The 14,054-nt window shown below is 41.8% G+C and overlaps 1 long non-coding RNA gene across 1 annotated transcript; it reads right to left on the bottom strand.

Annotated features, from left to right (window-relative positions):
- Nucleotides 1-11,233: 11,233 nt before the first annotated feature.
- LOC123071848 (uncharacterized) lies at nt 11,234-13,152 on the bottom strand. Its single transcript, XR_006434551.1, has 5 exons — nt 12,429-13,152; nt 12,255-12,350; nt 12,029-12,139; nt 11,736-11,957; nt 11,234-11,627 (listed from the first exon to the last, which is right to left on the bottom strand). It is a non-coding gene; the product is annotated as an uncharacterized lncRNA (long non-coding RNA).
- Nucleotides 13,153-14,054: the final 902 nt, after the last annotated feature.

Here is a 14,054-nt window from a genome sequence, read left to right as displayed (position 1 = left end):
CATCGACCGGCTTCAGTTAGCAGCAGTAGCGAAGGAATCACTCCATCGGGTTCAGTTAACAGCCATCGATCGATCGATCGGGTTGAGTAACGCGTAGACTGCAATGCAATCGCTCGGGTTCAGTTAGAGCCTAACGCCTCGCTCGGCTTCGGTTAGAGCAAACGCCTCGCACACATGCGCGTACGTACGAGAGAAATGCGCATCGCTCCGCCCCCGACCTCCCACCGTAACCAGCAACTCCCCAAAATTTTCCTCCCCCTCGCTTCTACCACGGTTTTTTCCGTCATCGACAGCCCAAAGAATGTCATGCAGCTGCGTCTCCGGCCCGCCCAGGATGAAAAGCCCATTTCCTGTCATGATTTTTTGTCATAGAAGTAGGAGCCCACCACATCTATGATGATACCGGGTTTTGTCACAATTATCGTCATAGAAGTGTCATATGTATGACAGGAATTTTTTTCGTTCGGCCCAAAATGTCACGGATGTGTCTTTTTTTTGTAGTGTGAGCATCACATGGAAATTTCTCCTTAGTATTTCCTTGACCCCCTTTAACAGTACGGTGTTTCCTATGACTCAAGAAAGATAAAATGAAACTATGAATACAAAAGTCTTCGCGCTTCATGTTCCTCAAATGAATATCAAGTCTTCAAGGTCACACCAATTTCTTCACTTTCAAAGTCTTAAGAAATACAAAGTCTTCAGTTGAAGAACTTCATTTTTAGGGGTCGACTTTCTCTGTAAATATCAAACTCCTCATAGACTTGTAGACCTATGTACACTCACAAACACATCAGTCTCTTAACCTATAAGTCTTCAATACACCAAAATCACTAAGGGGCACTAGATGCACTTACAATCTCCCCCTTTTTGGTGATTGATGACAATATAAGTTAAGTTTTCAACGGGGATAAACATGTGAAGTGTAAATACTGATATTGAGGAATTTGATTGCAAGATATAGAAGAATTCTCCCTGAAGGTGTGCATCGTGAGGAATTTGCTTTTGAAGCAATGCACACTTGAAGAGTATAATCATGGAGATCTCCCCCTATATCTTGTAATTCATACATGCATTTGACATATAATATGACGAATTTGAAATGCATGATGAAATATGGTGACTGATGTAATTCAGCATGCGTGCATTAACATTAATGAGGAATAAGCATGCAAAAGAACACAACAAAAGTATCAAGCCACCATAGAGTTTAAGATTACAACTCGATCTAGCAAAGTCATCAGAAGAACGAGAGTTGTAACTTAGCAAAAAAACGCCCATATATATAGACCCGCTTGAAGACTAACTCAAATTTCTCCCCCTTTGTCATCGAAGACCAAAATGGTTGAAACTAAGGACTAACGCCCCTGAAGAATATCATGATGATGGAGGAGCGCCAGCGTTGTCAGGGTCTTGAGTCATTGTAGGGCCTGCTGCAGTGTCGTCCAAGTCTTCATTCTCGTCTGTGGCGCGTGATGAAGAATATGAGTGGCCACCAAGGAAGGAACCTTGACCTTCTTGAATTTCTTCGATGGTAATGCAGACCAATCAAAGTCTTCCTTGAAGCCCATTTGCTTCAGATCTTCTTCGCCATATAGATGTGACATTATAGCCCAGGTGCAATCAAACACTTCATGGAGGTAGTAGTGGTTTTTCTTCACTGCATTATGTGTGGAGGTCATGTTGTGAAGAATAGAGCCAAACTGACGCTTAACCCATTTGTGTTCTGATCGCCCTTCTGGTGAAGACTTATGAGCAGTTCACGGTTAGTCATCACACGAGGAGCGGTAGCTTGAGGACTTGACTTTGGAGCATTGGCAGCAGAATCATATGTGGCAGAGTCATCATTGGTGGAATAGGATGCAGCTTTGCGGAATTGACCATCCAATGGACGAGTGCCTTCATCGATCACAGCTGGTGACTTGCCCTTCTCATCAGATGAGGAAATGGTCCGCTTGAGGACTTCAATCGGGGGCAAGTAGCTGCCATGGTTAAGATTGTCAGCCTTATAGTTGAGTGAAGTCCTTGCTCTGAGGAATCTCATGATCCATGGTGCATAAGGCTTAAGCTCAAATGGCGAGAGTGCAACATTTGCAAGAGTCCTCATGAAGAAATCATGGTAATTGATAGGAATACCATGCATGATGTTGAAGAGCATATTCTTCATCATCCCCACAATTTCTTCATCTGAAGAATCATGTCCTTTGATTGGGCTGATAGTCTTCGTCAGGATGCGGTAAATGGTTCTTGGCACATAGAGCAATTCCTTCACGAGGAATTTGGTCCTGTGAATTTGTCCTGGCTTCAGCGGCTTCATGAGCACTTGCATATAATGATCAGTAAGTTCAGGTTCATCATATAGACAACGAGCGCCTTCTGGTGGAGGACTGATTGGGAAGGCACGAAGCAATTCAGTGGTTGGTGCCTTGTAGTGAGTGTTTTCAATCATCCAGTCCAACACCCAAGAGTTAACGTCAGCTGTGTTGCCTGTGATGTGCAAAGTTGCGTAGAGCTGAAGAATTAGCTCTTCATTCCAGCCAACAATGTCAGTGCAGAAATTCAGCAAGCCTGCATCGTGAAGTAGACTGAGAACCGGCGTGAAGCATGGCATATATTCCATGTCCACGTGAGGAATGTGCTCATGATCGAAGATTTTGTCCTTGTCAAAAAGAACTGAGGAATAGAAGTTGGCTTGGCTAGCAGTCCAGAAGCGCTTCCTTCTAAGACGAGCATTATCACACAGGTTGAATTCAGTGAAGAAGACGTGCTCGCCAAAGAAATCATCAGCCTTGAATTTTGGTTTCTTGGAGAAGGGATTCTTTGGTTTTGGCTGAGGAGTGTCAGTAATTTGCAGTATCACCTCAGGAATCGCAATCTCAGGTTCCTCATGCTGAGGAATTTCAGTTTCTTCTGCATCTTCAGCCTGAGTCATCACTTCTTCATTCACAGTTTCTTCAGCACTAGTGGATGGAATGTCTTCATGAACAGATGGGGTTGCACGTGGTTCATTAGATCCCACTTGGACTTCAATAGTGGCTGGGGACTGAGGAGCAACTTGGAGAGGAGTGAACATTGGTGAGTTTGAATGCTGACTGTCCCAAAATTCATCATTGAGCACAGGTGTGGTACATCCAATGTACACATCCTCATCGTCAATTTCTTCAACACCTACCTCTTCAGCAGTGAACTGAGGCATAGGTGAGGAAATGACAGGGGTTGAAGGGATTGCATCCACTTCAATTTCTTCGTCCAACTGCTCTGTCGAAGCAGCAGATGGAGTTTCTTCATCAGATTCCTCGGGAATCTCATATTCTTCACCATAAGGAACAAGGCCCTTTGATGGCATTGATGAGACGGGGACGACATCAATTGGATTATCAATTGAACTGATCAGAGTATTCATCTTCTTTGGAGCCAAAGAATTTGATGAAGCTGATGCCTTCCTTTTCTTCATCGCTGCACGTTCTGTAGCCTTGGTCTTCTTCACATCAAGAGCAGATGGAAGGATAGGAGTTGGTGTAGGTGCAGGAGGTGCATTTTCTTCAGGCTCAACTGTTTCAGTTGCCCTGGCTTGTTCATTTTCCTCAGGCGCATCACTAGTGGATGCCCTGGCAATATCATCAGCGGCTGGAACGGAGTCATCAACCCTGGTATTCTCACTTTCTTCAGCAGCCATACTAACATCAGCGGTGCTGGCATGTTCTTTAGTGGGCTGAGCAAATTCTTCAGCCTGAGGAATTTGAACATGCACCGGTGCAGAGGCAGTTGAAGAGAAATTCTTCGTCAAGTTGACGAAACGAACCTTTGCTCCCTTCCAACCAGCATGATACCAATTGAAATCATCACTCAGTTGCTTGATTTCAGCTTGTATAGCAATGAGTTGTTCGGGGGTAAGAGTGAGGACATTGTCCTTGAGGAAGCATTGTTTCTTGTATTGCGCTTTCTTTAGCCTTCGACCTTCTTCATATTTCCATTTCTCTTCCTCAATGAAGTGAGTGAGAACATGGCTTTGACCAGGAGTGAGGTTCAACTCTGGCAGAGGTGTGTTAGGGTCCTTGTGCCATAAGTCAATGAAGTCGAGGATCAACTTTGGATCCAATAGTAGTGGCACATTGCTGCCTTTGGCTCTAGCGACCCTGGCTTGCCTGTCTCTGATGATTTCAGCAAGTTCATCATCATCCGCCTCATCATCATCAGAGGGCACTTGGAAAGCGACTTGCTTCTTGTGAGGACTTGGTCGAATACCTCGTCCAGCAGTGGCCTTTTTCTTCAGCAGTGAGGGACCAGCTGAGGAAGGTCGAGCATCTGAGGAGCTTGCAGATGCTCCTGAGGCAATAGAGAAGCCTTGAGTCCTTTGGCACATGGCAAGATGCACAGGTGCCGAAGATTTTGTTCGAGCAGCCGAATACTTTGTCGGAGGTACTGAGGACATTGGAGGAGGAGGAGCAGACTGAGGAATTGGCCGTGAGGGCTTTGAAGATGCTGGCCGTGAGGGCATTGATGAGGAGCTTGGCCGTGAGGGCATTGAAGGAGAAGCACTGGATTTGTGGGCAGGCTTCTTTGGCATAGCCTTCTTGGGCTTACTAACAGATGCCTCAGCAGCGTTAGCAGCAGCAGAATCTTCATTGAATTTCCTCACTGCTTCTTTAGCTTGATTGGCTAGTTTGGCCTGGCGCCTAGCCCATTCAGTAGCATAGTCCTCACCGCGCTTGAGGCTGGTGGGATCTGTCAGTTGGCCAGGCCTCGGTGGAGGTCTTGAGCATGGAGGATTGAGTGCGAATTTCTTCATGTACTTGGGAGTAACATATCTGTACTCCCTCCATTCTTGTGCCCATCTCCTCTCAATTTGTTGTATGCGCACTTTGCGCTGATTCTTGTCCTCCTTGCCAAACTTGGCCTCATCTGGAGTGCAATATCCAGCATATATATCCTCAGGGATTTCAAATGCTGTGTTGACCTCAGGCCTTTTTCCTCCCTTCTGTGGCTTTTTGTCAGCCATTTTCTTCAACTGAGGTTTCTGAAGACGTATGCAACTTTTCTTCGAGGAACGCTGCAAATGAGTTAAGTTGATGAGAACCTAGTGATTCAGCAGCGGACATTTGTACCTGTGAACAGAGTATAGTTGCGAGGAATTTGGAGAGGTCATATGCGTTCTCAGAAGATCTTCAAAAAGGAATAGGTTTGAGGAATTTGACCGATGAGTCTTGAAGAATTTCACTAAGCGTTCTTTATCTTAGGTTCCAGAGTTGTACATATTTGAAAATCCACACAACTGAGGAATTTTGAAGAAAATCATTGCTTAGAGAAATGAATCAAGAACAAATAACATGTGAGGTGTTTAGTGTGTGAAGATTTGAAGAATAAACACCTTTGAAGATTTTTAGGAGAAACACATGAATCAAAGTGGACAATAAAAGTAACTTTTAATTACCCAAAGTGAATAACACGAAGAACTGAGAAGTACTGAGGTGAAGTTCGTCCGTTCAGATCTTCCACGCCCTAACTCGGCAGAGGAAGACGGCTACGGCGGCGGCGGAGTGAAGAAATCCGCAACCGGCGCGAGTACGACGGCGACGAGCTCGAGGCAGTGAAGCTCTTCCTCACCGACGACGATGAAGTAGCGGCGGCGCTAGGGTTTAGGAAGCTCGAGCGGGAGAGAGAGGTCGAGCGGAGTAAAAGTGAAGTGAGGAGAAGACAGGGGTATTTATAGCGACAGTGAAAAACTGTGCGTCCGAGGATTTCGGACGAACGTGCCCCTGGCTCTTCTTATTCACGTGACATGTGTCACCCACGTACTGTGAGGTGGCGATCGTGTAGGATCGTGGGTGAATAGATATGTATTTGTCGTGAGAAGTGGAACGGTTTGAGCGGCAAAGCCGAAAATTTAGATAAGATAAGTTTTAAGTTACCGTTCACAATTTCTTTAGCTGTCAAGGACATAGTGAAGATTTTGAACGAGTTTCAAATCAGAACGCACATGAAGAATTTGTGAATAGACTGGGTCGAGTTTAGCATAGAGGGGGAAGGGTCCGATCACATTCACTTAGCGAAAAAAGTCAACTTGAAGAATTAGCAATAAGTGAATGTTGTAGAGGACATAAACTCATAAACACTATTCTGATCACGGGATCAGAATAATATTCTGATCACAAACATGAACTTCCCGAGTAACGCGCGTGACCTTCCCCGAGTACTAGGTTGAACTTCCGCCAATATTGCCCAAATGGGGCTTGCGATATACCGTTGGAAAGCTATGGACACCAGTATCATGACCCAACTTAAATTTTTAGCAAAATGCAAGCGGTTTAAGAGCAGTTTTGAAAACTGTTTTTTTTCACACAAAAAACATGAATCGTATTTTCGATCGCATTTCTAAACCGTTTATCGGAATGAGGCATATAATATGGCGTTGGAAAGCTGCTGCAAAACCGCTACTTCCACATGTTGAAAGTTTCTCTAATTCTCTATGTTTAAAGAGTAATTTGAAAAAACGTAAAATTTCGTAAACCGAACAGCCGAGTTCGTATTTTCAACGTCATTTCTAAACGGCTAGTCCAATTGAGGCATATGATATGGATTTGGAAAGCTTATGAAAATGCGCTACTCTTTCAATTTGAAAGTTTTTTCTATTTTTGAACGGTTTAAAAGTAATTTAGAAAATGGTACAAGTCCTACCGAGTTTGTATTTTCAAGCTAACTTTTTAACCGTGCATCTGAATGCAGCAAATGATATGGCTTTGAAAAGCTTGAACAAATGCGAAAGTTTTTGGTATGTATTATTTCTCCCAATTCTTTACGGTTTTAAGTTAGTTTCGAAAATGGAGAAACATGTATTTTCGCCGTATTTTCTGCAAACTTTGTCGGAATGGCGCAAATAATATATTGCTGAAAAGCTACGAAAAATGTGAAACTTTTTCATGTTGACAGTTTTCTCTGATTCCTAGCCGTTTTCAAGTAATTTCAAAAACGGTGAGATCATTCGTTCTGCCTTTATTACGAAACTGATTCGCTAAAAATGCATCGCGTGAAGTACCTGAACTTCTCGGTATGAAACCTTGAACTTCACTCTGTTTTTCACGTGTTTTTTTTCCTCGTATATCTCTATCCACTACTTCTAGCTCTACATCCACTCACCGGAATTGAGCAAGTGATATACCGATGGAAAGCTGTTATAAACACGCAAATTTCCCGTGTTGATCATTTTTTCATACTCGCAACGATTTAAAAAAAATTCATCTGAAATTCATTCAGCATAGTAGTTGAACTTCATGCTATTTTCACGTTGAACTTCTGTGACGTATTTTTGTTTGAACACGCGCCTGAACTTCCCTTTGTACAAACCCGACCTTCGGGCTATCTTTGCAACCGTGACTTCCTCCGCGAATTATTCTGGTTAGTAGTATGCTATATGATGTTAGTGTAATCTAGAAAGGTTTTTTAGCAACTAAATACCGATTTTAAATAGAAATCTCGCTCGCTGGCGGATTTTGCTCTCGGGTCGTGATGAAATTGTGTTTTTTGCAATTTTACTTCCTGATTTGTTCGACCTGAACTTCCCCTAGTGCTAGGTTGAACTTCGGTCAACATTGCCCAAATGGGGCTTGCGATATACCGTTGGAAAGCTATGGACAGCAGTATCATGACCCAACTTAAAATTTTGGCAAAATGTAAGTGGTTTAAGAGCAGTTTTGAAAACCATTTTTTCTTCATACAAAAAACGTGAATCGTATTTTCCATCACATTTCTAAACCGTTTATCGGAATGAGGCAAATAATATGGCATTGGAAAGCTGCTGTAAAACTGCTCCTGCCACATGCTGAAAGTTTTTTCTAATTCCCTATGGTTAAAAAGTAATGTGGAAAATCGTAAAATTTTGCAAACCGAACAACCAAGTTCATATTCTCATTCCCATTTCTAAATGCCTAAGCCAATTGAGATAAATGATATCGCGTTGGAAAGCTTATGAAAATGCGCTTTTTCTCATGTTGAAAGTTTTTTCTAATTTTGAATGGTTTAAGAGTAATTTAGAAAATGGTACAAGTTCTACCAAGTTTGTATTTTCGATATATGTTTCTAATCATACGTCTGAACATAGCAATGATATGGCGTTGGAAAGCCTGAACAAATGCAAAACTTTTTGGTATATATTGTTTCTCCAAATTCGTTACAGTTTTATGTTGATTTTGAAAATGGCTAAAAATGTATTTTCGCTATAATTTCTACAAACTTCATCAGAACAGGGCAAATAATATACTGTTGAAAAGCTACGAAAAATGCGAAACTTTTTCATCTTGATGGTTTTCTCTGAATCCCAACCATTTTCAAGTAATTTCAGAAATGGCGAGATCACTCGTTCTGCCAGTTATGGCGAAACAGATTCGTCGAAAATGCATTGCGTGAAGTACTTGAACTTCTGTGGCAGTTCTGCCTGAACTTCACTCTGTTTTTCACGTGCTCTTTTTTGCTCGTAGCTCTTCATTCACTGCTTGTAGCTCTCCATCCACTCACTGGAATTGAGCAAGTGACATACCGATGGAAAGCTGCTGTAAACACGCAAATTTCTCGTATTGATCATTTTTTCATACCCACGACGGTTTTAATAGTTTTTATGTGAAATTCATTCAATGTAGGAGTTGAACTTCCTGTTGTTTCCAGTTGAACTTCTGTGACGTATTTTCGCTTGTAAATTTTTTTTCATCCATTCGTTAGTGTTACACAAATGATATATTCCTTTTGTACAAATCTCTCTCACAATAATTTTTTGAACTTTCTCCGACGAAGGACTTGAACTTATAACAACAAAACTTTTAGCCTTTACTTTTTATTTTTTTAATACAAAATGCACACCATGTAGTACATGAACTTCTCACAGTTATCAACCTAAACTTCTCTCGGTTACGTGAATTTTTTTAAGTTTTTTTATGAATTTTTAATCTGATTTTCTGAATCTTTTTTTATGAATTTATGAAGCACTATATTTTTAATAGTTGAACTTATTTTTATTTTATATTTGACTTGTTTCCATTCTTTAATAACGAGGAAATTTTTAGTTTTCTATAATCATCGAACTTCTTCATCTTTTTAATATGGACTTCTTGGTTTTATTTCTTAATCTTTTATTATGAATTATGAATTGCTCTATTTTTAATAGTTGAACTTCTTGCTATTTTATTTTTAAACTTCTTGTTTGCATTCTTTAATAACTAGGAAACTCTGAGTTTTCTATAATCATCGAACTTCTCCATCTTTTTAATATGGACTTTCTGGTTTATTTCTTAATCTTTTTTATGAAATTTTGAAGTGTTGTATTATTAAAAGTTGAACTTCTTGTTATTTAATTTTTGAACTTCTTATTTCCATTCTTTAATAACGAGGAAAACCTTGCCTTTTTATTCTTTTTCTCATATTAAACACACACCCTGTAGTACATTAGCTTTTCCCGTTTTTATAATTTGAATTTTTTATTTTCTTTTTGAAATCAAATTGCTCCTAAATAATAACTGAACTTCTTTGTGGATTTAGAGAATTGTTTCAAAATGCAAAAAAACATTTTCTTATTTGTGTTTTCGAACATGGAAATACTAGGTGAAACTCTCTCTCAAGAATTTTTGAACTTCTCCGGACAAAGGACTTAAACTTCTTTCAACAAACCTTTTATGCTTTTATTTTTCTACTTTTATTCTCACCTGAAATGCATTGTTTGTAGTACTTGCACTTCTTGTTGTTTTCATTATGAACTTCTGCCGCATTTTTGTGTATATGTCGAATTACACGCAATTGAAGGTCGGACGTCATTTTTTGCCATTTTAAAACATGTAATTGGAGGTCGGACGTCCTGCAATGTAAAATTGAACTTCTCCAAAAAAATTGTTAAATGTAGAAACACCATTTTTTTATAAACTTTTTGAACTGCAACATTTTTTATTTTTGAACTTCTTGGTTTATTCTATGGTAACGGGGAAAATCATAGGTTTGTAATAAACATTGAACCGCCCTATTATTTAAATTTGAACTTGAAGATAATTTTTTTAGAAATGGTTAAACTTACAAAACAAAATTATTTTTTTGTCCACTTTCGAAGAACTTACTATGTTACTCCCTCCGTCCGGAAATACTCGTCGAAGAGATGGATGTATCTAGATGTATTTTTATTCTAGATGCATCCATTTTCATCCATTTCTACGACAAGTATTTCCGGACGGAGGGAGTATATCCTTTGAAGTTTTATTTTTTGTCTCGCGACATTTTTAGGCTTTTTTGCCGTCGGTGAAATGGCCTAGGCGGTCCGTTTTGTTCATAGATGAATTTCTTCAGTATGTGGTACACGTGAACTTAAGAATTTCTAAAACATAAACTTCGTATTCTATTGAAATTGAAGAAAATTACACACAACAATACACATACAATTCGTGTGCTACATGTATTTACACAAATACGAATGCACACATTTGAAAGAGCATAAAGTTCTCACGTAGAGTTAAAAAAAATAGTGAATTTTTTCCACAAGAAATGTTGGTCATTTTTGGTAGGCGAACCTGTACAGTTTTTCAATTGGTTTGCACGTTGAACCACGTCGTCGTTAGAAACCGAACTTCTCTTTTTCTTTTCTTCTAATAAAAACACAACACTATAAAGGAAATAGAAATTTCTTTTGCAATCCTTTTGCACGGGGAACCATCCTCACATCAAAGAATGAACATACCGTTTTGCAATGAAAGTATGCATTTAAAAAACACACACACACACACATACAATACACACTTGACCTGCTGCAACACAACATCTTGACCTTCGCAAAAACAATTTTTTTAAGCCAAATAAATCATGCATTAGTACAAGCAGGTGCCAGTGAAGCCGCCAAGCATGGCTGCCGGAAAGTTCATATGCACAATAGCAAATCCCGCAACTTGTTCACACATTGAACCTTTCAAAAATTGAACTTCTCATCCACAATTTTTTTGTGTGTATCAACATCCTTTTTGAACACACATATTTTTGGAAACAGCCTTAGGACTCACTTCTCTTCTCTGTTCTTTCTTCAATCTACATGATCAATCACTTAACAGTATATATGATCAGGTCCAAGTATTTCAAGGATGCAGAGTATACTAAGCAAAATGTTTTTTAGTACACATGAGACCAGAGGCTTCAGTTAATGAAATGTTGATCTCAGAATTTTATTAAAGAGACTACTACAAATCTTAATTAGAACTTCAACCAGGGCCACACGATTTGGTGAAGGCGAGAACACAATTTTTAAAATGTAAACACAAAGCATCAACTTTCCTGTACATGAATTTGTGATATATGTGAATTCCCCGTGTCTATGTACATGAATGTCTCATGTAGCGAGATAGGTAGATAATAGCCAAGTTCTAATTAATAGCAAGTTCATTGGTAAGTACCCTTGGACTTGTCAGGTTATGTCAATCGGGATTGTTCCTATTAGCTTGCGGCACTCTCTTTTTTTAGCTCTTCGCTGCTCATAGAAGGACATGTAACTCTAGCATTGAACTTGTAAGGTCATTCTTGGGCAACGACTTGAGCGCCTCACAATTACTAATCTCCCAAATTTTGAGAGAAATCGGGTGGCTCTTGGGCAACGCCTTGATGGCATAACAATAGACAATCTGCAATTTTTTCAGAGATCTCAGAATGTTGTTCGACAATGACTTGTTGGCATAAGAGTAGATGATATGTAATCCCCGGACTTGGTGTATAGATGAAGTAGAACTTACTGTTAATCCATGGCTGTAGTAGAACTTGTCCTCCAGCAGGGAAGAGCGAGGCGACCTCGAGCACAGCCAGAGCCAGCTCGTCTGCTGGTGGATGGCTCAGCCTGGGGCAGTGTGTTGGTAGCATCGTGTGTGGCCGACGGTGGGATGTAAGGTGGCTGTTTCCGAAGGAATGCGTGGCGGTGGCAAGCAATCTGAATGCGAACAGAAGAAGAACTTCTAAACCTGCAGTTATTTCGCATTTTGATTTTCCTCTCACAAGTTAAACTTCTAACTTGTAGTTTTTTTGCACTTACTTAATCTCACATGTTAAACTTCCAACCTGTAGTTGACCAGAAGCCATCCAAAGTCACGAACGGAAGAGAGCATGATCCTCTGCTCATGTTAATGATACACAGGAAGACCATCTGTAGAAAGCACGTCTCATCAATCTTTTAACCAAAATATGTGGCTTTCTTAGTAAGCAAACAAAGAAGAACATCTTCAAGTAACAAATTTGCTCCAAGCCGACGGGGATAGCACCTCTTATCATTCCTTCAACCACGGACATCAGCAAGTTCAAACCAGAAAAACATGGGCAGCAACAGCAACCAATCTCTCTCTAGCTCTCAAGCTGAACTGCAGCAGCATCACCGAAAGAAAAATGGGTAGGTGAGAATTCATCTATATGCACAAAGGAGTATACTTTTTATGTACCTGAACCTTTGCAGTAGATTTACATGAACTTCTTGTGCTATGTTGAAGTCGCCGCCGATGCTGAACCCCAGCGACCTTGGCCCTTCTATTCCCAGACGAGCTGATCAGACAGGAGCTGAAGGAGGAGCAGTTCATTGACGTACCCGACGAGGTCCAGGATCTGTACGAGCTCTAGCTCCCGACGACGTTGATCAGGTAAAGAAAAGAACATGTGATTTTTGTTCAGACTGCACCCAACCTGAAATAGAACACGAAGAGAATCAGGGCAGCACGAATCTGGGACAATTCAGGAGCAGAGGGAGTAGTGGCTCTGGCCGGCGGCGTGCAGCGGCAAGGTTTGCTGCGAGAGGGGGGTCTCGGTCGCGTGCAGCCGAGCCAGTGGATGCGGTGGCCGGCAGAGGTCCGGGCATGTGGGCGTGGTGGGGATGGAGGGCGGCGGCCGGAGGCGATCTAGGGATGAAGAGAGGCGCGCCAGGCCGGGGCGGCGGCGCCGGGAAGCGCGCCGAGGCCGGGACGGCTGCGGCGGTAGGCGCGTCGTGGCCGAGCGGCGGCAGCGGGAAGCGCGTCGGGGACGGGGCGACGGCGGCGAGTGGTGCGTAGGGGCCGGGAGGGCCGTCAGTGGGAGGCACGCCGGAGCCAGGGGCTGGAGGTGGGTTGGTGTGGAGCCTCACGGAGGTGGGGATTTTTGGATCGGGGTGGGAGGAGGTTAGGGGCAGAACAGTGCCATGGGTTTTCTGTAATATTGTCAACACGTGGTCGCGCCTATATAGAGCGTTGTAATCAGAATAACTATTCTGATCCCGTGATCAGAATAGTGTTACTCTATATATATATATCGACTGTGCTAACGACCAATCGACTGATCGTTAGCGACAGATCCACACGATCCCCTCGACAGGGGAAACAACGCTCCACCCGCTATTCCCGTGCTCCTCCCGATCGATTTATTGCACCATAATTAAAAACGCGAAAAAAATTACCTACACAAGATTCGAACCTGCGTCGGGGTGGAAAGGATAGGGCCAAGTACAAAGCCCAACAACCATCATGCCAACCTAGTTTGTTGTTTATTAGTTCAACAACGAAATTGTTTTAAACTCTTTCTTACTACTATCGTAAGAAAAAAGAAAGCTATTTTTCTGGGAAAAAATTCACTTCATCAATGAAAGTTACCGGGGGTATATTTCATGATGTCCCTCCCTCCCCCACCCCGGTCCCCAAAGTTATCAGGACCATGGTATACAAGTTATCAGGTCTGCGAGGCGTGAGTTACCGTGTTATTAACATGAAAGTTACCGTGGGTATATTTAATCAACCCCCTCGCCAAAGTTACCGGGACCGGGGTAAATAACTTATCATGTCTGCAAATGTGTGGGTTACCATGCTATTCACATAAATGTTACCGCCCCCCCCCCCACCCTCCTCATGCCAAAGCTATCAGGACTGGGGTACATAAGTCATCAGGTGTGCGATGTGTGAGTTACTATACTATTCATGCAAAAAGTTACCGAGGGGATGTTTCGTCAACTCCCCCCCCCCACCCCCACCCCCGTACCAAAGTTATCGGGACTGGGGTCCATAAGTTATCAGGTATACGATGTGTGACTTATCATGATATCGACACAA

Source organism: Triticum aestivum, chromosome 3B (assembly GCF_018294505.1).
Source record: "Triticum aestivum cultivar Chinese Spring chromosome 3B, IWGSC CS RefSeq v2.1, whole genome shotgun sequence".
NCBI lineage: Eukaryota > Viridiplantae > Streptophyta > Magnoliopsida > Poales > Poaceae > Triticum > Triticum aestivum.
Note: the sequence above shows the minus strand (reverse complement) of the source record. Positions and strands in the feature narration are given on the sequence as shown.